The sequence below is a fragment of the Lagenorhynchus albirostris genome, chromosome 7 (assembly GCF_949774975.1).
Source record: "Lagenorhynchus albirostris chromosome 7, mLagAlb1.1, whole genome shotgun sequence".
Taxonomy (NCBI): Eukaryota; Metazoa; Chordata; class Mammalia; order Artiodactyla; family Delphinidae; genus Lagenorhynchus; species Lagenorhynchus albirostris.
Genome location: NC_083101.1, coordinates 47072616 through 47098304, shown reverse-complemented (window position 1 = coordinate 47098304; position 25689 = coordinate 47072616).

The following is a 25689-nucleotide window of genomic DNA, read 5'->3' as shown; positions in this document are numbered from 1 at the left end:
GGTGCCAACGTTTTTTCTTATAGAATTCTCTGTAACATCAAGGGCTCTTGGTTGTCTTAGCCAAATGTCATTCATTGCTTTTCAGGAGTTTGTCCTTTAGGTGCCTTCTCTGGTCTTGGATTCCTGACATTGAAAAGGTTTAACACATACTATCAGTGATAGTCATTTGGAAGACAGACAGACGCAAAGCCATGCCCAAGGATTTCTTCCTTTCTTTTTTTTTACATTGTTCTGTTTTAAATCTATTTATTTTATTTATTTATTTTTGTCTGCGTTGGGTCTTCGTTGCTGCACACGGGCTTTCTCTAGTTGTAGCAAGTGGGGGCTGCTCTTTGCTGTGGTGCCCGGGCTTCTCATTGTGGTGGCTTCTCTTTGTTGCGGTGCACGGGCTTTAGGTGCGCAGGCTTCAGTAGTTGTGGCACACGGGCTCAGTAGTTGAGGCTCGCAGTCTCTAGAGCGCAGGCTCAGTAGTTGTGGTGCACAGGCTTAGTTGCTCCGTGGCATGTGGGATCTTCCCGGACCAGGGCTCGAACCCATGTCCCCTGTATTGGCAGGCAGATTCTTAACCACTGTGCCACCAGGGAAACCCTCTTCCTTTATTTCTAAAATACTTTTTGACCACTGGAAAAAGGGTTGATCTTTTCCTTTTGTTTCTTTTGGTATGTTCACAGTGATACAGAGAAGGAGAGAGAGCATTGCACTCAGAGGGTTTTCTTTTTTTTCTTCTACATGAAAGACTTCATTGTTCCACCTCCACAGTTGACTGCAGGCCCTGGAGAAAGTAGCAAAAGATTAAGAAAGAGAGAAGAACGATTACTGACGTATTTTCAGAGTGGCAGGCTTTGGCTAAATAGAAATACATTGATTTGTGAAAGAGGACCCCTGTTATTTTTTTTTATTTTATTTTTTTGTGGTACGCAGGCCTGTCATTGTTGTGTCCTCTCCCGCTGCGGAGCACAGGCTCTGGACACGCAGGCTCAGTGCTGCCCCGCGGCATGTGGGATCTTCCCGGACCGGGACATGAACCCGTGTTCTCTGCATCGGCAGGCGGACTCTCAACCACTGCGCCACCAGGGAAGCCCGCCTCTGTTATATTTTAACAGTCTAATGGGGCTTGCTTTAACATTAGTGCCTTCAGTACTGCTTGTCTTGATTTAATCAGGATCAAAGCCTTTAGGCTGACATTATAAACCCACAACACAATAGTTAGTTGTGAGCTTTGATTAGATTTAATTAGCACTAGTGGAAAATGTATCAATATTTTTTCATCTCTTTCCCCTCCCTACCTTTTTTTTTTTTTTGAACTTTTTCTCAGGGAAATGCTTTTGCTTTTTTCCCCTCTTTCCTTATTTCTTAGTCTGGAGAATAAAAATGTAAATATACACACATGAAAGGAAGTGAGAATATGTAACTAGGTACTCAAAAGATCTATTGGATCTATGTTGTTTTTTGTATTCTTAAATAAAACACATGCAGTCTGTGGTGCTGGCTGATTTATATAGCTGTATATTGATGAGATTACCCAAATTAGGAATTTCCAGTGCATCGTTTAACCATAAGTCTTCAAAAAGCCTTAATCGGGAGGAAAAACAGGCATGACAGAGTCAGGGGTGATGGTAGTGATGGTGGTTGTGTAGTGCCTAGGAAAAGCTATTAGTGGACTAATTCATTAGCGTACTTTGGGTTGTACCATTGTGAAGTACAAAAATTTATTAATTTAAATAAGACTAGCATTATCTTAAGACCCTGTAATTACACACATAGTAAAAATCCAAATTTAATGGCAAAAATCCAATTGAAGAATTATTGCTGAGGATTTTGTCAGAAGTTTCTAGATTGGGTAATTGGTTCTTTGGAACACATGAGACACATGAGCCATTTGGGGAGGAAAGGCGATCAGATGTTCAGTTTTTGATAAGATGAATTTGAAGTGTTCAAGGATCATCAGATAGAGCTATTCAGTGGGAGTTTGACATGGCTCTTATTTGCTAGTGAGGGGACTGTGCTGAATCCATAGATTTGAAGGTCCCTGACATGTGATAGTTAAGACTCTGAGAGGGAATGAAATAAATTAGGAGAGAAGATGACTAGGAAGAACAATGGATTATGTCTAGAACCCTGGGGAATTCCATATTTAATGATAAAATGAAGGAAAAATATCTATGAGGAAACAGAAAATCAGAGATCAGTATCATGGGAGTGGAGTGCAGTATCATGGAAGCTTTGGAGTAAATATTTAAGAGTTTCACCTAGAGCAGTTACTCAGGTGACTGCCAAGACAGTGCCAATCTGATCCTTGGGAGGGAGAGGTGGGGGTGAGGATTTCCAGCAAGAGGGGAGCAGCAATGCTCCCAAACAGGTGACTTTAAGCATCCCCCCATTTATCTTTGGGGAAAGTAATCATGAGACTTAGAGCTTAAAAGTAGTTCATTATTGCCAGAAGGCTGGGACTTGAGTTGCAGGTGGAGTTAGTAAGTGTACACATTTATTTGTGCCAAATCAATTTTTTTGTAGGTATTTTTCTAGCAGAAAAAAAATAAGAAAAAATAAATAGAATATGGAATCTGGTTCTAATTTCCCAGTTCCTTTTTTAGACTTTTATTACATTATATTTTAACCCATTTTTATGAGCACACATCACATAAGCCTTATACTTTTTGCAAGGTAAATATTATTTCTTATCTTTTTCTATGGTAGCTATTTTTGATAGTATTACAGGAGAACTGAGTATTTACCAGTGACCTTAGTCATCTTGGCAAAGTATCTGGAAAAGTCAGCTGCAAGGTTGGTTTCTTGTTTATTTATTCAGTCTTTCTAGTATTTCAGTTGCTTTTTTTCCCCCCTAAGCTATTTTCTAGTCCCTGACCAATGCCCAAATGTGAGTCCTTGTGAATTCAATGGGTTATAGGAAAAATCTCGTTCTGAGTTTCCCTGTTTTGGAAGAGACAAACTAATTTTATATAATTGACATTGAAATCTCATATTAAAAAAAAACTAGTGTGTTTTTTGTGTGTGTTACGCGGGCCTCTCCTGTTGCAGAGCACAGGCTCCGGACGCTCAGGCTCAGTGGCCATGGCTCACGGGCCCAGCCGCTCCGCATCATGTGGGATCCTCCCAGACCGGGGCACGAACCCGCGTCCCCTGCATCGGCAGGCGGACTCCCAACCACTGCGCCACCAGGGAAGCCCAGACTAGTGTATTTTTAATTGAAAACCTCAAGATTAAACATCTCTAATTTTTTAGGTAATATGTTAGTCTCAGGTGAGAAAATTACTTCTTTGCACTTTATTTGAAAAACAGAAGGACTAGAGAAAAGAGGAAATTCAGTCATTTTCAGTAACTTTACCAAGTAGTGACAAAATGGAGCACTCTAGTGTGTGGAAAGGGACTCTGAACAGAAACGTCAAATCTATACCTCTTCCTAATGATGAAGTGATTTTGGGAAGATACCTAATTCTCAAGTTCTGGATTTTCTCATCTGTTAAATGATTGGATTATGCTAGTTATTTTTTTGTTATTTTTCCTTCGAGTTCCTATGTTCTGCAATTCCCAATAAGATTTCATTATTGATATCAATAGCCTATACCATAGATGCTCAGTTAATCAATGTCCATTTAACTGACTCCCTAGAGTAATCACACTCTATTCCCTCAATAAAACATGTTGGACGATGCCCATTGCAGAGGAGTACTGGCAGCCAGAAGACTATTCTAGAACATTTATGCATTTCTGCCCCCATCAGTTGAGTTTTATGTTTACCAAGAGTCAGCTAACGTTTCTTCCCAAATCTGTTTATGCCAGTTGTGTTCGTTATTGATATTACACAAGTTATTAAGTAGTATGAAAGCCAAAGAAATATGAATGTGAAAAGGAAGAGAGTTGTTTCCATGAGAACTAAACTAAAGGCTTTGGAGAGCATCTGTGGGGGAGGGGGTGTGGGGAGCTGTGTAATATAAGAAAACATTGTAAAATATTAAAACATACTCATAAATATCTAGAAAAGTTGATTTTTATGTTTCTTCACAGCTGAACTTATTTTTTAATCCCACTGTAAAGAAACTGAAATTGGAGATCAAAGATGATGCTTTATGCAAAAAAGAAACAATACCAATGACTGTAAGAAAATGTTCTACAACAAATGATTGATGAATGAATACAGAAAGAAATGGTTGAAAGAAAAGTAAATTATTTAAGTATGCATGTATAATTTCCTATCTTTCCTTGCTTTAACTCCTTTTTTAATTAACCCAACAATTACCAATCCTGACCATGTCCTTTAGAGGGTATTTACACTAATTTGTCATACTGAGGTCAGAGCCAGGCTAAAGTTTTTAACTTTCTTTTGTTCTCTCAACATTAACAGGATATACTATACGGATAAATAGTGTGAATAAGATCCTGAAGAGTACTTTTTTTTTTAGGCTTTTGAAGTATAAATATTTATTTCAAAGCTAATTACATGTTATAGGGTAGGAGTAGTATTTTCTGGGTTCCGGTCCTGCCTCGTGTTCTTACTAATTACTTAATGTCTTCAAGGCATGGTTTCTACCACTGAGACATTACAATAATATACTAACTCACTGGGTTAAGAAGATTAACTCTGTTCATATACATAAAACACAGCGCCTGGCATACAGTAGAAACTAAAAATATGATGTTTATTATCCCTTAGAGTAGGTTCACGTGCTTCTAATTACCAATTGATTTTTAATGTAATAAGGGACTCTGAAAGTTATTGAATAAAAAAGATTGAACTTTAGGCACCTTTTTGTGGGAGCTAAGGCAAAGTTCAGAGAACAATAGGGTGGCTGGGACCACGTAATTTGATTGCCTGGTGGCCAGAGGTCAAAACTGATTAGCAAATCAGAACCTTCAGTTAGGGGTCAGTGACCAGGCATAAGCAGACATCAGTATTTGTGGCAGATGCTTCCAAGTGAAGTGTTCCCTCTGTGTAAAGCACTTTTGCTGGAGGTGATGAGCTATGTGCCAGGATTACTGCAGGTATGAGCTATGCTTGCTCTCCTCTTAGTCTGAACACAGCAGCGAGACTGAACCTTTTAAAGCCTAGATGAGATCATGTCACTCCTGTGCTCAAAACCACACAAAGGCTGCTCATCTCACTAGGAGTAAAAGCCAAAGTTCTTACAGCAAATGGCCTACAAGGCTCTACAATGATCTGAACCCTCAATTATTTCACTGCTCTCATTTCTGATTATTCCTCTCATTCACTCTTCTCCAGCTACACTAGCCTTCCTGTTATTCTTTAAAAAAAGTCTGGCACTCTCCTGTCCTATGACTTTTGTTGTTCTCTCCACTGGGAATGCTTTGTCACCCCTAGCTGCTGGCCACAGTGCCTCACTTCCTTTAGGTCTCTGCTCAAGTCTTACTTTCCCAGTGAGACCGACCCTGACCACCTCTCACCTCCCCACGCTCTCCTTTTCCCTGCTTATTTTGCTTTTTATATTATCAATATATAACTTGCTTAGTCATTACATTTACGTTTGATTCCGTTTCTCTGCTAGAATGTAAGTTCTATGAGGGGAAGGATCTTTATCTATAGTTTTGTTTACTTATGTATCCCAAGTGCCTAGAATGGTCCTTGGCTCATGGTCTGAGCTCTTAAATATTGGTTCAATGAATGAATGAACAACTGAGTGGAAGGACCAGGGCTGCCCTGAGTACAGTCTAAGGTATTCTTTGCCAAGGGCAGAGCAAATGGCAAAACTATCAGTCTCTGGGCACTTATCGAGGAAAGCAAAAATATTTTAAGACTGGAATGTCTCTCTGACATCAGCTACAGTTTGCAAATCGCCCTTTTTCCTAACTCCCACTGCTTTCTCGATGTTATGGCCTTAAATTCAGGTTTACTCAGGTAAAGGGAATCAGAGAACTGTAGCTAAGACCCAGATGATCCAGATAATGAACATGTCTTTGCTTCAATTTTGTGGCAGATGGGCAAATAGACATTAAGGCCTTTCCCCCCTTTTTCCTTCATTACTTGTCTCTAGTTTGGCTTAATGATTACCTAATGATTCAGCATTTATGACCTTTCTCGTTAACTATTGCAGTTTCTGACCCTCTCATACTGCATCCATTTTTGGTATTGGGGATTTATAAATTCCCTTTCTTCCCTTTTTACCTGATCACAGTTTAAATGCTTCCAGTTTCCATAGCTCTCTTTGTGTATAAAATAATAAGTTTATCATAATAATAATTATCCTGTAATAATAATTATAAAATTATTTAGCTCTATGGAGCATGTACTGTCTGCCAAGTTCTGATTTAGGAGCTTCAGATATATTTTCACTAGTCTTCACACCAGCCTTGCAGGGGGGATTTTTGAACTCAGCAGATTTACTCTGTGCTTCTTAGCCTTTATGTTTTCTTTTGACTGGCCCCATTAGAATCACCAGAAACCCAAGGTCACAGATATCTGGATCCCACTCCAGAAGACCTACAATTAGGATTTTCACCAACTTCCAAGGTGAAACTTTTGAACACTCAAGTCTGAGCACCATTGGGTGTGTTTTGAGGAAGAACAGACCTTGGAGTACACTGAGAAGTGGACTCTAAGTTGGCAGTAGTACACTACAGTCATCACTATGCAGTTTTTTAATTACTGTAATGGAGGTTAACTCTCTTCCTGGCAAGTCATACTTTGCTTTTCCTCCTTCTGTGGCATTTGACATATATATTGTCACACAAACGAAAACCAGCAAGAGCCATCTTGAAGTTTCTAGCCAACAGATATTGTTCAACCGTTGTTCTTTCATAGGCCAGATTGTGCCTTTCGACTCTATGTTAAATTATTTCTATTTTGTAAGGAATAAGGGACCAACTCATTAGGTCAGTGCACCTGGCAACAAAGACTAAAGAGGATATCTGAAAAAGTAAAGACAAGTATCTGAATATGCATCAAGAAAACGACTAGCTTTCTCTAATTTTCTTACTTATTCAGGTAAAAGAAAATAGCATGACTCAAGAGTCAGATATGTAAAATTGTGTAGACTCATATCACTGTAGTCAAGTCAGATAGGGAAAGTGAAGCAGTTGTCTAGATGGAAGGTTGGCAAACTATGGTCCACAAGCCAGATTGTTTCTGCTATCTATTTTCATAAATGAAATTTTGTTGGATCACAGCCATGCACCTTCTTTTACATATTGTCTATGGCTGCTTTCATTCTACATTGGCAGAATTGAATAAATTGGAGCAACAACTACTGGTATGGGCAACAAAGCCAAAATATTTACTGTCTAGTCCTTTACAGAAGAAGTTTCTGCTCTCTGGTATAGATTATTTAGAGATTATTCACTTTGGTTCTAAATTATTCAAAATTTTTATATGGAATTTGACAGTGGTAAGATAATAGAATCTCAATAAATAGCTATGAAATGAATGATGATATTTTTCAGTTGGACTCTCCACAAAAAAAGAAATTAATTCAGGAACCTGAAGTCACTAGAAGTGTTGGTAATTGTTAACCTGTAACCCCACCCCTAGAATTATGCCATTTGCCATAAAGCACTCATTTACCTACTCTAAAGGGAGAGAGGAGACAAGTTTTTATGGAGAGACATTCATTTCAAAGTGGAAGACATGCTTATCAGGGTGTGAACAAGACCACTCATTGGTGCATGGAAAAAGATATTATTATTTATGGATTCACATTAATATATAGAGAAAAGAAATTAAGCTTTACTGATATTTAATACAGATTGGCACTAGTCCTTGCACATATGTACTGTCAGAAAGGCATTTGGGTCTCTTAGGGGAAGAGTAGCACTTACCTAATCCCAAAGGACTGGTAGGGTTCTCTGTTGCTTGATTTCAGTGTATTGACACACAGTGAAGTTTATATGTACCTGGTTAAGTGGATTTAGGGATTTCATTATCTACTGCACAAAATGGACAAATGGATAAAAATATTTCTGAGATATCTAAGATTGAAAATAATAACTCATGTACTGCTTAAAGTGGGGGAAAAAATGGCAAAGTTGACATTTCTCTTAATCCTGTACGACCAGTTGTTTGGCAGTCAAATAAGTAAAAGGTAAATTCATAGATTCTGATGAATTTTGAAAATGATCAAGAGAATAAATGAAATATGGATTTACTTCCTCTATCATTATAGACCTCACCCTAGTTGAATACTGTGTCAAATTTAGACAAAACTTTTGCATAGTTGGTGGATTGGATTAAAAAATAAGTACCATGATTTAGTAAGCAAGATAATGAGGTCCTTTTTCTTTTCACATACTTCTATCATTAGGAAATAACTTTTCAGCCATGACAGTCATTAAAATCAAGTACAGAAATAATGAACATAACGTTGGACTGAATCACAAATGTTAAGCCAAGATTTTCAAAAATAATTAAGTATATTAAATCACATTATTTGAACAATTTTTAATAATGATTTTTTAAAGTGGGAACATATTTTCTTATAGATTAATAAAATAAAATAATTATTTATGTTATCTTTATCTCATCCTTTTATAATTTCTATTTTGTATATGTTTTACTATGTATATAATATGTTAGTATAATAGTATATGCATGTAATTTTTATATATTTGTATATTTAAGCATATACCTTTGGTATATATATATATATATATATATATACACACACACACACAAACACATCAAAGGTATATACTTAAATGTTTTATTCATAGGTGCATGGGATTAAAAAGTTTAGAAGCCACTGATTTAGACAATGATGTATGATGCGTTCAGCCTTCTTACTGAGTGTCTTGGGTTTTATCTCTGCCTGACCTCTCCTCTGACCAAACTTCTCTCAACCTGCTGAAGCCTTGGTAAAGTGAAACAAATTGCAATAACTCCTCTGTATGTACCTTTTATTAATATTTATTCCATATTGTTACATACTTGCTTGCATATTTTACATTTGTCCACATTAGTGTTGTCTTCCATTAGTTCTGGCTACTTAAAATACTAAGGATATTAATGACTAAATTTTCTTTTTGTAGTACCTTCCACAGGCAGTAAGCTAATTGACACCGCTGATGCTGTTTGCTTTTGTTCCTGGAAAAATTATTGTATAATTACAGATTTCATTGACTCTTATTGATTTTTATATAAATAATGGGTGCACTTTGTAGACATTGGGTATGTTTGGAGATGGCACAGTTTTTCTGGGGTTAAGCAGGTTTCGATGATATTGACCTTGCTCACTTTATGTCAAAACAATAAATCCTTAGGGACAATTTTGCCTCAGTCATTTAAATTTATTTGGTATTTGTTGAGATATAAAGAACCCACTTTCATACCAAAAATTGTTCTAAATGAGATACCTCCTCTGTGTCTTTTCTGGCCAAAAGAAATCTATAATTTCATGTCTCAATGGTTATGTCCATTTAAAGATTTTCCCATCTGGGGACAACTGTGGTCTCCAAAACAGTACCACTGACATTAACCCCCAAACCCTTTCTTTTCTAAATTTAATTTTTAATTTTATATTGGCGTATGGTTGATTTGCAATGTTGTGTTAGTTTCAGATGTGCAGCAAAGTGATTCAGTTATACATATACATATATCCATTCTTTTTCAGATTCTTTTCTCATATAGGTTATTACAGAATATTGAGTAGTTCCCTGTGCTATATAGTAGGTCCTTATTGATTATTTTATGTATAGTAGTGTGTATATGTTAATCCCAAACTCCTAATTTATCCCTCCCCTGCACGTTTCCCCTTTTGTAACCATAAACTTGTTTTCAAAGACTGTGAGTCTGTTTCTGTTTTGTAAATAAGTTCATTTGTATCATTTTTTTAAAGATTCCACATATAAGTGATATCATATGGTATTTGTCTTTGACTTACTTCAGTTAGTATGATAATCTCTAGGTCTATCCATGTTGCTGCAAATGGCATTATTTCATTCTTCTTTTATGGCTAATATTCAATTAGTCAATTAGTCCATCTGTCGATGGACATTTAGGTTGCTTTCATGTCTTGGCTATTGTATTTAAATAGTGCTGCAATGAACATTGAGGAGCATGTATCTTTTCGAATTACAGTTTTTTCCAGGAATATGCTCAGGAGTGGGATTGCTGGATTATATGGTAGTTCTATTTTTAGTCTTCTAAGGACCCTCCATACTGTTCTCTGTAGTGGTTGTACCAACTTACATTCCCACCAACTCTGTAGGAGGGTTCCCTTTTCTCCACATCCTCTGCAGCATTTATTGTTTGTAGACTTTTCGATGATGGCCATTCTGACTGGTGTGAGCTGATACCTCATTGCAGTTTTGATTTGCATTTCTCTAAAAATTGGCGATGTTGAGCATCTTTTCATGTGTTTTTTGGCCTTCTGTGTCTTCTTTGGAGAAATGTCTGTTTAGATCTGCCAATTTTTTGATAGGGTTGTTTGCTTTTGATACAGAGCTGCATGAGCTCTTTGTATGTTTTGGAGATTAATCCCTTGTCAGTCGCTACGTTTGCAATAAAGCCCTTTTTATTTCTTCTTCATTAGAACACAGTATTCTATTAATCGAATTAGTATTTTACTCCAGTAGTTCTCTTTTTCCTCTGTCAATTTTAGCCTGACTACAGAAGTTCTGCCTTTTATATTTATCCAAAGAGGAAACCTCAGAACTTGATATCTGCTACTAGACTGGCCAGAAAGTCTGGTTTCTCATTAGCTTCTTCCTGTGTTCTGGAAGCCAGTCTGAAATGCAAATCTCACACCTTTTGTGGGGTTCTGCAGATGTCAAAATGCCCCCCTTCCATCCCAGCCTAAGTCTTATTCCCAGCAGCTCTGTGTTGCCAGTTGTAATTGAAATTCATGAAAACAAACTGGCACTTGAGTCATGGATGGAAACAATTTGTGGGGGAGGCATAAAATAGCAGGGGTGTATTTCTCATGTTTATAGTCTACTCTCATATAAGGATTTCACTTTTGAGCGAAAGCAATTTTAATTCCATATATGCTCAGTTTGAATATTTTAGGGAGGATTTCATGATAACTACCTCTGATGTGAACTGAGCTCTAGTCTCATGACAAAAGAAATTGATTTCTTCTCTAAGCAAATGGCTAATCATGGCAGGTCCATATTGAAAACTGATAGCTTGGAGGAGTTTAGAATAAAAAATAGAGGAAAAGTAATTTTTTTTGAAATGTATTAGATTTGGAACAGTTTGAGAAATGAAAAATCATTAATTGGTATTTTAGCAAAGTGTTTTTGTATAGGGATAGAGAAGATCTGAATCGAATGTAACACATGTATAGCTCTCATTATGCTAGCCAGTAAATCCCAGGCAGGAAAGATCAGCTACCAAAATCACACATTGAAATTTTATATTTCATGTCCTTAAACCAGCCATTTATTTATTCTTACAAGGTGTCAGGCATGTACTCAGCCCTTCCATAATCATTTTAGTGGTTCTTAATATATATTTTACCCTTACACGTTTGTGGGATATGCCACATTCTCATTAGAAATAGCTCTTAAACAGTGGTGTAATGACCCGTTCTCCTTGGTTTGGAGGAAGCAAGTTGGGGGAAACATGACAATTTGTTGGAGAAAATAGAATTTGAACCTAAACCTGGCTTAGAGCTTGTGTTCTAAGCCACTATAGTCAAATAGCGCCCATCTTTTTGATCTTTCACTGCTTGTTATGGCCTGAATGTTTCTGTCCTTCCAAAATTCATTTGTTGAAATCTTACCGCCCCCTCTCTCCCCAAGGTGATACTATTAGGAGGTGGGGGCCTTTGGGAGGTGATTAGGTCACGAGGGTGAAATCCTCAAGAATGGGATTAATGTTCTTATAAAAAGGACCCCAGAGAGCTCCCACCATGTGAAGACACATCAGGAAGTCAGCAGCCTACAACCAGGAAGTGGACTCTCTACTAGGGCCTTGATCTCAGACTTCTAGCCTCCAGAACTGTGAGAAGGAAATGTTTGTTGTTTGAACCACTCAGTCTATGATAGTTTTTAAAATAGCAGCTGAAGTTGTCTTAAGATACTACCCGAAGTATCTACTAAGAATATTCAGTGACTATGAGTTGAACTGAATTATGACTGATTCAGAGGTCATACTAAGAAAGTGTTGAACGAATGGATTCCAGGAATGTGATAGACGCACTAGTATTTCCTACCAGTTCACTTCTTCTACCTAACAATGTCTGATCCCTCTGTTCTGAATAAGAGGCCCAGCAGAGTGAACCTGGCTGGTCAGTTCCATAGGGGGTGGGGGATGTGGAGGTGGGAAGGGATAAGACTAAAGGTGACTATTGGGCAGCTGCCTAAGTGGGACATTCTAGTCCCAGCTAAATCTCTTACCTTAAAGGGCCACTTGAAGTAAATGGGTCAAATGGAGGCTGGAGAACTAGAAAAGATGAGAGCGAGATGCTTGTCCGATTAAGTGAAATAGAATTTCACAGACGTGCTCCTGGTGGGAACTTGTGTTGGCTTGTGTCTCCATTAAAGGACTGGCAGTGGGAGAAAGAGCAAACACCTTCCCATGCAACAAGACTCAAATCAAATGCCACCTTTTTTGTAAAGACTCCAAACTCCCCCTGGCCAAGTTAGAACCTTGCTATGCTGTGTTCCCGCAGCTCCCTTTTAATGTCTCATGGCAGAATTTACCTCATTTTTATTATAGTAAGTACCTGTTGTAGGGCAGTCAACTCCAGTAGCTCCTGAGAGCACGGAGAGTCTTTGCATTTATCTTTGTTTCCCCTTATTAGATGCTGATTGAAGAAATAGTTGATGAAATAAATTGCAACATGTTTGTGAAACTCCAAGTCTGAACATTATGGTTTATATAACAGGTATGAAATGCTTCATGACCTATGATGAGTATCATGCCACATTTCCTTAGTTTTCAGATTAAAATGGAACTGGCTGTAGGCCCCACCTGCCAGAATTAAGGGAGATCCAGTATCATACTTCTGCCTTCCTGCTAGATTGAATGTTTGTGTACCCAACCCAATTCATATGTTGAAACCAAATCTCCAGTGTGATGGTATTAGCAGGTGGGGCCTTTAGGCAGTGCTTAGGTCTTGAGGGTGGAGCCCTCATGAATGGGATTAGTGCCTTTGTAAAAGGACTCCAGATAGCTCCTTTACCCCTTCCAACATGTGAGAACACAGTGAAAACATGGCCTTCTATGAATCAGGAAGTGTGTCCTCACTAGACACTGAATATGCTGATGCCTTTATCTTGAACTTCCCAGCCTCCAGAACTGTGAGAAATAAATTTCTGTTGTTTATCAGCCACTCAGTTTATGGTATTTTTGTTACAGCAGCCCGAACAGATAAAGACACTTCCTCCCTCCTTCTCTTGGATCATCCACAATCCCTAGGGGCTTAAGCAACAAATCATAGTCTGCTGTCCAGTGACCAGGGGCCCTGGTGAATCTCTGTTCACTGTGCCTTCCCTGTCTAGGCTTTGCTGGAGTCATCAATTTTCCACTGTACTTCTGGCCCAGCTGTTTCAGGTATTAGCAATGCATCAGCTTATACAGTTTCATGCTGAGCAGCATGGGACTTTGAAAAAAAGGTGGCACCAAAGATTTACACAGTTTGCTTTGTAATCTATCAGAACTCTGCTCAGGTCCCAAGGCTACTAACTAAGACTCACCTTTTCAGGGACCTACACATCCATGCTCCCACAAGGTCTTTCCCCCAACCAAAGAATGTCTAAGCATCTCCTTGTTTCTGAGATGACAACCACTCTCCCTTTTTTGAATTCTAGAATCTTCTTAGGGTGAGGGCATCTTTCCTTCTTCATCTTTCTAAAATAAATGGTACCTTCTTCCACAGTGAAGTTTAAAAGACCATTAAGAAGGACTTGGGCTTCAGAAACGTAAGAATCTGTCCATTTCCCTTTCTTGGGAATGGAGATAGAATGTCTTTTACTCCTTCTTGATAAATTGTCCACTCCATGGATAGGAGACTTTTTAATATAGAGTAAAAATTCTAATACAAGTTAAATTATCACCTGGAGGTCACTCTGCTATATCAAAGATGCTTAGAACAAGAGTGCATGCTTTTGTTAATTCATCTCTTGCATGGTGAAAGGAGTTCCTCTTTAGTTATGACCTAAACATAAAAATCTATGTCATAATGTTTTAACTTGTATAATTTATTTTTTATTTATTGCAAAAACAAGTGTTTTGGTATACAGTCCAGAGAGGAAACATTGCCAAGCTTGCTGCCAGAGAGAGAACTGAAGAAGCCAATCTCACAGGGCTCTGTTGAAAACAAGCAGCCTTTTACAGTCCCCTGATATCCTCACAGCGATGGTTTGGCAGTAACTTCTCAGGACCAGTGTGCAGGGGAGGGAGGTAGAGAAGTATCCCTGCAGTGCTCTACTTGGCTATGATCACGCTATCTTATTTTATGCCTGGTAACTCAGTGAGACTGCTTACCATTATATTAAGAAGCATAGCTGCTCATAAAAGCATATCCGTAGTACTGGAGGACACTGTGTCAAGAACGCCCCTGAGAATTATTCAGGTAATGCTGTTGAGACCAGACCACTGGCCCATTGTCGCCCTCTCTTAAGGTAAGTTCCTCCTTTAGGAGAACATCCCTGGAGCGTTTACCTACTCATTGATCTCAATTAGGATCCTTAAATAATGGTGAAACTCATCAGAGTTTGGGTTTTAAGTATTTTCTTTTCCTGGAGACTCTCTGGCCTGTAGTCAAAGGCATTTATTCCCTACTTAGTTTTCTTTGAGTTGAACATACAAAGATGATATGGATGTGGGGTAACTTGTCAAGCCACAAACATAACCTGCTCTGTAATAATACCCTCCCGCACTATTATCTTGCTTTGACATGATATAATTCAAGTTCTAATCCTGTTTCCCTGACACTAAAATGAAGTGGTTTCTCTCTATTAAAGACATCATCCTCAATTGAAACTCACTAAAACATCAACATGTCACATGGACTAGCTTCACAAAGCTCTTAATCTGAAGTTGACCGTTTTAGAAAACCCATAGTTCAGAATTTGACCTTATCACCTCAGGAAATTAAATTTAAAATCTGTCTCTACAGTGTTACATGTACTTTTTAAAAAAAAAAAAATCAGGTTTTTCTGAATTTGACTTGGGTATCAGAGACATTATTTGCTCACCAAAATGAACCAAAATACCTTCCTATTTAAAAAAAAATTCCTTTTCTTTCTTCCTTAACACTTAGAAAAAATCTTGTTTTGGAAAAAATTCAACGTGAAAGATAACATGGGTGTGGGCCTCCACATATCAAGGCCTCAAAGAATTCACTTTCAGCATGTTTAATTTTCAACTGAGGCTTCTGAATTCCACCCAGTACAGGCTGTAGTGTGTGAAGAGTACATGTGATTGGTATTGAAGAGTAAAAGGCTCAGGCTTGAGATGAGAGGGAGGAAGAAGGAATATAAACAACCCAGAAACCTGTTTAGATCATGACAGGTGGCTGTTGATTAGGACAGGCATATAACTCACCTGGGTGCCTTAGTGGAAATGTCATGCCTTATTTTAGAAGGAAATTAGATTCAGTGATAGAAGATATACTCTAGGGACTAAATAGCATTCTAATAACATATTTTAAGTGTGCCACTTACCTACAAGATTGATTTTCAAATTTGTTTTAACAAAGATTAAAATAAAAATAAAACCTGATAGCAAAATGGTGAATAGTGAAAAGAAATGTGTAAAAGGATGATGGAGGATTATGTGAGCTACTCCCCCCGCCACCAAATTGTGTGAAATGCTAGGTTTTCTTCCTTCCTTCCTTCCTTCTTTCCTTCCTTCCTTCCTTCCTTCCTTCCTTTCTTTCTTTCTTTCCTTCAATTTTACTTGAAAATAACTTTTAAAATTTAGTCAGGTGCAGGCAAACTTATAGAGACAGAAAATAGATCAGTGGTTGCCTAGGGATGGAGATGGGATCTGGGATTGACTATAATCTGGCATAATGGATCTTTTGGGGGTGATGAAAATGTTCTAAAACTGGATTGGGGTGATAGTTGCACAACTGTATAAATTTAATCAAGATCATTGAACTGTGTACTTGTGATGGGCAGATTTTATGATATATAAATTATACCTCGGGCTTTGCTGGTGGCGCAGTGGTTGAGAGTCCACTTGCCGATCCAGGGGACACGGGCTTATGCCCCGGTCTGGGAAGATCCCACATGCCGCGGAGCGGCTAGGCCTGTGAGCCATGGCCGCTGATCCTGTGCGTCCGGAGCCTGTGCTCCACAACGGGAGAGGCCACAACAGTGAGAGGCCCGCGTGCCGCAAAAAAAAAAAAAAAAAAAAAAAAAAAAAAAAAATTATACCTCATAAAGTTTTTAAGAAAATTAACAAGGTGCAGCTTCATAATATTGGATTTGGCAATTATTTCTTGGATATGACACCAAAAGCATAAGCAACAAAAGAAAAAATAGATAAACTGGACTACATTAAAATTAAAAGCGTCTGTGTATCAAAGGACACAGTCAACAGAATGAAAAGGCAGCCCAGATAATGGGAGAAAATATTTTAAAATCATATATCTGATAAGGGGTTAATATCCAGAATATTATAAAGAACTCTTAAAGCTCGACAACAAAACTAACAACCTGATTAAAAAATGAGCAAAGGTCTTGAATATGCATTTCTCCAAAGAAGATATACATATGGCCAATAAACACATGAAAAGATGCTCAACATTACTAATCATCAGGGAAATACAAATCAAAACCATAATAAGATACCTCCTTATACACATTAGAATGACCACTATAAAAAAAAATAGGAAATAACAAGTGTTGGCAAGGATGTGAAGAGATTGGAACACTTGTGCATTGTTGATGGGAATGTAAAGTGTGCAGCTGCTTTGGAAATCAGTATGGAGGTTCCTCAGAAAATTAAAAATAGAATTATCATATGATCCAGTAATTCCACTTCTGAGTATATACCCAAAAGAATCAAAAGCAGGGTCTTGAAGAGATATTTGTACAATCATGTTCATAGCCGTACTCTTCACAATAGCCAAAAGGTGGAAGTGACCAAGTGTCCATCAACAGATGAATGGATAAACAAAATGTGGTCTATACATGCAGTGGAATATTATTCAGCCTTAAAAAGGAAGGAAATTCTGAAATAGGCTACAACACATGTGAACCTCAAGGACATGGTTAACGTGGTAAAATTTTACATTATGTATATTTTACCACAGTTAAAAACTTAAAAAGGTTAAATATTTTTTAACCAGATATGTTTGTCTATTCTAACACCCCCCAAATTGGTTTTGTCTATTCTAACACCCCCCAAATTGGTTTTATCTATTCTGGTCCTGGAATACTGTAGTCATGAATGAATTGTTGTGGGTATAAATGCATTCCAGATTGTGCTAATCAATTCTGATTGTGCCTCTGCTGTTCTTTTGGTTAGTTCATCTGTTGTCATGGAGTTAAATCTCACTTTTGTGTGGATAATCTTACCTAGACCAACTTCACAAATTCTGATCCTGCAGTTCTAACTTCTTGATGGTGTTTTCACTAGAACATCACCAAATTATCCCAGACTCATCATGGGTAAATAAAAATTCATATTCTTTGCAAATAATGTCTGTCTCTTGAATTCCCTGGTTCTTCCTTTGGTCCCAGTCATCCTCCTAGTTATCATGGCTTATATCTGTGGAGTTATTTTGGATCCTACCTATTTCTCAGTAACAATCATTGTTTTTTCTGCCTTCATTCTTTTCTATTTCTAAACATACTGTACAACAGTGACAGGTAAATTTAAATCTTAAAACATTCAGACAATTCACAGTTAATCCTAACCCACCTACCCAAAATCCCTGACTGTTATCAAGATTAATTCTCTACTTCTACATTAAGTGTGCTCTACTTAATGTTCACATTCTAATTTTCATGTGTTTTACTCTCTTCCTTCCTAAATACAATGGTCTTCTCCCTCTTTTCCACTTAACGATCTCTTCCCATCAAGCATCCCTCAAACAGGAGCATTCCCTGATCACTGCAGCCTCTGGTCATCTCAGTCTTCTCTGAAAGCCTGCCTTGACACTCACTATCTCTTCTGGGCTACCAGTGGAGTGTGAGCTGTCAGCACCAGACAAGAATAACAAAAACAAACCCAGGATGGGCCTGGGGTCAGATGATAGGAGAGTGTTGATGGGAGGCCATGAGTTGAGGTGGGATTGTGGTCAAGATCAGATAGTGAATTAGCACAATAGAAGAAACACATATGAACAAAAGGAGACATGAGAGTCAAAGTCTTTGGAAAAGACTGAAGAACAATAAGGAATATAAATTGGAGTAAATCTTAAGTATCCCAACTTCCATTAAGAGCTCTAGTCACTGTACCTTGACTAGTACACAATCTCAGGCAGCAGAACAGTTCAGGGGAAAGGGTATAAACTAAAGCTCCTGACAGACATGGATCCTAATCCCAGGGCCCCCACTTCCTATCTGTGTGATCTTGGGTAAATTACTCAAACTTCTTGAGCCTTGTTGTATTCATCTCTAAAACAGGGATAATAATACCAATATTATAGAGCTGTTCTGATAAGTAGATAGAATTCAAGAATGTAGATAAAGATCCTGGTAGATGCTCAATAATGGTAGCTATTAAACCTTTATTCTGGCTAAGGTCAATTGCTCTGTAGGTATTGAATGAAAACTACCTTCTTTATGAGTTATAAAGATAATATCATCACTACATCACTGTGTGAATAAAGTATAATCATCAATGAATGTCAGCCTATATCTTAAGTATGCAAGAAATACTGCCTTTCTTCCTTTTTCTTTCCTACCACTCTTTGTTCTTTCTTTCCTTTTTCCTTTCTTTCTATTTAATTTTGACTCTGGTGTGGACTGGGTAGGAAATTCAATATCAATGATTCTTGGGTTCCCCACCTCCTTCAGTTTTGGGCCAAGAGTTCAGAGTCTTTCATGAAGGCTTTAGGAAAGTCTTGCTACTCACTGGTCTCTGTCTATCCTGAATACTGCTGAGAATCCACCTTGCCCAAGACTCCCTCAGATCTTTTGCCACACTTGGACTCCAAGGAACTTTGGTCAATCTAAGAACACTGGATCAAAGTCCAGTGTCATAGAAAGACTCACGGAAAGAAGAAAGGAAAAGGAAGGAAGGACAAAGGAAGGAAGGAGGAAGCCATCAGCCTAGGGATATCTGGGTTTGCTTGTTGGACGATAAATTATCGAAAGAAAGTCCTGTGTTCTAGGCAGAAATGAAAATCTCTGGAGATAAAAGGAGAGTGGAGAAGGGCAGATGGACTAAAGATATGGAAAAGCCTAAAGTTCAAAGTATTGTAGAATTTCTTATTTGTAACTTGAACTTTCTCTTCCTCTGATAGAAGAGACATGAATTGTTCAAAGGGTATTTCCAGCTGACTCAGACAAAGAGAACTTATGGGTTGTCTGAAGCAGGAGAAACACAATACTTCTTGTTTTGACCCTACCCTAACTTGGTTACTTAATTCATCTTCAGGGGCCCATGTTTTTTCATCTGTGAAATGAAGGTGTTCCAACCACAAACTGTTAAAAATATAGTTGAATTCTAAAATTCTCTGGAATCATCTGATAGAAAAAATGATTTTAGAGGGTGGGCTTTGCTATAGGTTTCAGAATCACGACTGTAAAAGGAAACAATTCAGAGGCAAAATAATCTCCTCCTCCACCCAACTGTCATTGCTCTTTAGCTCTGCCTCTATGACGGCCTGGATGACTTTCTGTTCTGATTTATAGTCATTTGCTCGCAAGTCTTATCTCCTAGTTTACTACTAGAGTTTAAATTCTTTATGGAACTGATTCAGCTCTCTAGACATCTCTCCTTTCCCTCTTTTCTCACTCCCTGCTCAGAGTCTCCTTGAACGGAGTAAGCACGAGTAAGAATTATTTACAAGTGAATGGAAATAACCAACTTTAAGAACTCGAGAATTTCCTCTGAAGGTTGACTTTATTGACCGCTCTTGGGAAGTTGTTTCTGTCGCCCACATTCTAACAAACTGAAACTGCTTTTGTCCTAAAATATTTATTTAAAATGTTTTCTGTTGTGTTTAACTCTTTACAAGCATTTTCTTTTTTCAATCTCACAACAAGCCTGAAAAGTAGATATTGATATCATATCTACCAGATAGGGAAACAAAGCCTCAGAGGGGTTTTGCCCAAGAGCATTCAGCTTGCTAAGAGGCAGAAGCAGGGCATGATTCCAAATCTTTCAGATTACAGAGCCCACCTCAATGTAGTAGAGATATTTTCCAAATCCTTTAGAAAGAGCTAGTAGGGATTGCCTCACAGTTGAAGAGACAAACTGGTTTATGAATATCCATGAAGGAAGAAGAACAACAACGGTGAATTTGGAAACAAAACTTCCTTCTTCTAATTCAGTCCAAGCAGCATCTCTGATTTTAAGCAGCTATTTCATGATATATAGCATTGACGTCTAGCCTTGAGTTTGTAATCGTGGTGCTCACACAGGTTTGCCAGGAGTTTGCAAATGCTTTTAAGCAACAGAAGTTTTCAGTGAGAGAAAAAGGAAAACATTTTCAATATAAAGATTAAGGAAAGAGACTGATTGACCCAATCCTATTAGAATGATTTAGACTGGAAATAATAACTGTTTGCTTTCAACTTATTCTGAGTAAGCAACTATTTTCAACAGGCATCCCATAATGACTCCCAATTCTCAGAACACTGAAACAATCTCTATAGGAGAATGAAGTCTGCTGTTTGTGAGGGGAGGAAAAAGATACCAGCATTGCATACTGACTATTCAAGGTTATAATAAACACTCTATGGAATGTCTCTTGCGTCTATATTGCACTCTCAATCCACAATGAATATGTATTTGAACATTAAAGTCATCTTTTTTTCCCCCAAAGAACAGGTATTTGTGTCGAACTAAAAATCAGGACAGAACTTACTTGTCTGTCCTTGGAAGTTGTTTTGCTTAAGAATCCCTTCTTTATCTTCCAGTTCAGTAAGGGCTTTATTGATTACTGAAGACTTCTTTTAGCTTGACAGTTTTAATAAGATATATAATATGGAAGTTTTAATATGATATATAATCAGAAGTCAGCTCATACCTGAAAAAAAATCTTTGTGGAATAATGCACATCCATAAGCTTGTCATCGTGGACACACCCTGGCAATTGTCTGCTGTGACTAACTGCTTACCTCACACAGGTGACGACACTGACTTGCTCTCCGTGTTATTTCAGGCTCTCTGGCTTAAATTCTGATTCTAGTAATTATGGAGAATATAAACAAAATTTTGGATGAGAGAACATTCTTTACTTTTTGGTGAATAGATGCAATTTTTTTGGTTGTACATGTATAATTTTATACACATAAATAAACTGTATAAATAAAATTATTCCGTCTTTAAATAGGATTTTCTTATTGGAGTTCATAGTTTAGTAAATGAATGGAAGTCTCATTTAAAAATCTATGTATCGGGGCTTCCTTGGTGGCGCAGTGGTTGAGAGTCCGCCTGCCGATGCAGGGGACACGGGTTCGTGCCCCAGTCTGGGAAGATCCCACATGCTGCGGGGCGGCTGGGCCCGTGAGCCATGGCCGCTGAGCCTGCGCATCTGGAGCCTGTGCTCCTCAACGGGAGGGGCCACAACAGTGAGAGGCCCGCGTACCGCAAAAAAAAAAAAAAAAAAAAAAAAAGAAAATCTGTGTCTCATAGAAAACAAACTTATGGTTACCAAAGGAGAAGGGGGGGAGGGAAAAATTAGGAGTATGGGATTGACAGATACGTACTACCTTATATAAAATAGATAGGCAACAAGGATTTACTGTATAGTACAGGGAACTATGTTCAATATCTTGTAATAACCTATAGTGGAAAAGAATTTAAAAAATAAAGAATATATGTATATATGTATAACCAAATCACTTTGCTGTACACCTGAAACTAACACAATACTGTAAATCAACTATACTTCAATTAAAATTAAAAAAAATCTATGTCTTCATTGTATCTATGTTCAGTGTTTTTCTATAAATTATAATAAAATCTTTTCCTGGCAAATATCTACAAAACTATAAATTGATAAATGAATGAAAGTTTAGGACTGTTATACAATTTCAAGCTGTTTCCAAGGATGATTTAAATTTGACCAGTTCAACTCCCAGGATCTATCACTGTTTATAGGTGGGTGGGTATGCACACATGTGTGTGCCCACGTGTGTGTACGTGTGCAGAGGATGACACTATAAACCACAGATCATAAACTGGTGATTATTATCACAGATGTGTTTTGATTTCCCAGCACAATGTTTTACAAAATCCCAAATTTGTTGTAAATATTTATGAATCAGCAAATATCAATAAAAGCAGATTTCTGAAGTCTCTTAAAAATGAGGAAACATAGCAATATTGAGCCTATAGTCTCTCATGGCAAAAATTGGATGGAGTTAGGGAGAGACTACAGAAATAACTGGGGCTCATACTTTCCAACTGTCCCCTCCTCCCTCATTGCTGTACATTACCTCCCTGGTTCCTGTGGGTATTTGAGATTGAGGCCCTCGCTTTGAAGAAAATTCTCTAAGACTTCCTTTTAGCGTGGTGTATTAGTCATTGACTTTGTGGTTTGTGACTCAGAGTTAAGAAGTATTGCAGGAGTCTCAGGCCAGCTCAACAGCCAGGTGTAACTGAAGGATACCTGTTTAGGAACTCCAATAGCCCAGCTCCTTGGGACTCACAGGATGAAGAGCCATACTGGAAGGGGAAGAACACCTACCCAAATCCTTTCGTAAATGGGAAGGAGGGAATTTGTCAAACTTCAATCACCCTTGGAAGTGGCTTGAAATTGTATAATCATCCTAACTTTCCCTCATTTATCAATTTATTATTTTGTCGATATTTGCCATAAAAAGGTTTTAATACAATATATAGAAACCCTCTGAGTATAGGTACAATAAGGACATAGGTTTTTTTTTTTTAATTATTTTATTTTTGGCTGCAATAGGTCTTCATTGCTGCGCACGGGCTTTCTCTAGTTGCAGCGAGTGGGGGCTCCTCTTCGTTGCGGTGCGTGGGCTTCTCATTGCAGTGGCTTCTCTTGTTGTAGAGCACAGGCTCTAGGCACACAGGCTTCAGTAGTTGTGGCACGTGGGCTCAGTAGTTATGGCTCACAGGTTCAGTAGTTGTGGCTCACGGGCTCTAGAGCACAGGCTCAGTAGTTGTGGCACATGAGCTTTGTTGCTCCACGGCATGTGGAATCTTCCTGGACCAGGGATTGAACCTTGTCCCCTGCATTGGCAGGCGGATTCTTAACCACTGTGCCACCATGGAAGTCCCAAGACATAGGTTTTTAAATAAAGTTTTCATTAATTTACATAAAGCCAACAGCCTGGATTGGGAGCACAGCTCTTGTTTTCTTTCTTATCCTTACTTCTGGGACGGAAATTTCTGACTATAAATTTGTTCTCAACACATTTGTTTATTAATACAAGGATATATGTATATATAGTGCATATAAACCAGCAGGCTTGGCTCATATGGAATAAAACAAAAGAAGGGAAAGTTCGGCAATTATCCTGGTAATTACCTTGATAAAAACAGCAGATCTAGTTCTGTTCCATGATGGATATTTTGGTTTTAAATTAGTTCTATTACTACCAGGCCTGAATTAATTAACCAGGTAATTTTGCAAAGTGGGAAAAGTCTCCTTCAAGATGAAATAGGTACTCCCTGTTTAAGCTTTTAGATGGATTAATTTTAGAAAGTTCAGCTAACAGAATTCCTTAGATTTGTAATGATGTCACCACTTCGAAGAACTCTAATTCTGAGTCTGAGCCACTCCTCTCACCCCCAGGAGAGTGTGTGTGTGAGAGAGAAGGGAAGCCAGACATGGATACATGAGCAATTGTGAAGGTGAGCTCAAACAGCAATACGTGGTACACAGAAGGGCTGTGTCTCTTTAATGAAACGCCTCAGCTTCCCTACTGCCCTCTGCCTAATTTTGGGTTCTAAGTTTCTTGGCAGCAGGGGATGATGGCTTTTAGGAGGTGCCAATCCTACTTGCAGATATTGTTGCTCTAATTCTGCCTAAATTGCAGTTTCTGGCCTTGGGTCATAATGCCAAATAGGAAGTGCCTCCTAGTTCCTCCAAATATGGTATGTGGACAAGGGGGCGGAGGTTAGCACACAAATACCCCTCTGCCAACTTTTCATGCTTACAAAGGATCAAAAATAGGTCACTTAAGGTCAATAATACATCCTTTCTTCTCCCTCCCAAGGAGCAAATAGTGTTGTCTTACACTCTAGGTGAAATACAGTCTTCAACTCCAGAGCTATATTTAGTTTGGAGTTTTGCTTTAATGCTACCCAAACACATTCTATAACTGTTATGACCTCAAAGAATTGCATGAATAAAGTAACTTAAATTTAACTTGTATACATGTCTGATCAACTTTGTGGGGGAAAGTTTAAAGCCAAAACAAGGAGAAATGGGGAGAGGGAGTAAAAACATCTTGTTTGTTTTTGAGGTACGACTGATATTTGACTATAAATTAGCGTCTGAGTAGAATGGTAGAAAAACAAAAAACAGGGTTGACAGGTGTCTCAAAGGTCATGTCCAACCCTCTTCCTGAGGATGCATGAATCACCAGCCCACTCTGATTCCTTCTGTCTGAGCTGCTGCATTTTTTTCAGGTTCTGCTACTTCAGGAAACCACAGTTGTTGGCTGATAGAAAAATTGCAGCAGCACCATAATACGAGAGAGCTATTTCTGCCAGTGAGATATTAAGAGTACCTAGTATATAATAGACCTTGCACTATAAGAAAATGCTGTTCTTTGCTGACTATCAAGAAGTTAAAAAAAAAATAAACTGTGACTATTTTGAACTTTCAACTATCAGGTTCCCTGCATATCTAGGAGTACTGATAATGTTCCTCTGGTGAATAGACTTGAAACACAGTAAAATGCTTTCTTTACAGCATTATCATTTCCATTAATTTGATCAAGTGTTGATCAGTATAAATTATTTATGTGAGCACTGAGAGCCGCCTCCCTAGGTGCAAGGCAATCTGTTAAAGATTTGCTATCATGCTAATGAATGAGGGGGAAGGGGGAGAAGTACATTTTATGAGTCATAAAGTTTTAGGAACATTAGTTCTCATGTTTGCATTTGGAAATGAACTCTTGGTGAAATGCACTGTAAAAAAAAATGGAAACCCAAATTCATCAACAGCATACATCAAAATAATGGTGGAAAAGACTTAAACCATGGTAACCTGACAATTATGATGATCAAATGGGAGATTAGAAATGGTCCTGAAGGTATAAAAGGACTTAAACTCTAGCAGGATTGACTGGCTCATGCCTTAATTTGATTTCTTTCCTTTTTTTTTTTTAAATTAATTTAGTTATGGCTGCATTGGGTCTTCGTTGCTGCTCACGGGCTTTCTCTAGTTGTGGCAAGTGGGGGCTACTCTTCGTTGCGGTGCGCGGGCTTCTCACTGCGGTGGCTTCTCTTTGTTGCGGAGCACGGGCTTTAGGCACGTGGGCTTCAGTAGTTGTGGCTCGCAGGCTCTAGAGCGCAGACTCAGTAGTTGTGACGCATGGACTTAGCTGCTCCGCGGCATGTGGGATCTTCCAGGACCAGGGCTCGAACCCGTGTCCCCTGCATTGGCAGGTGGATTCTTAAACACTGCACCACCAGGGAAGTCCCTTTAATTTGATTTCTAATAA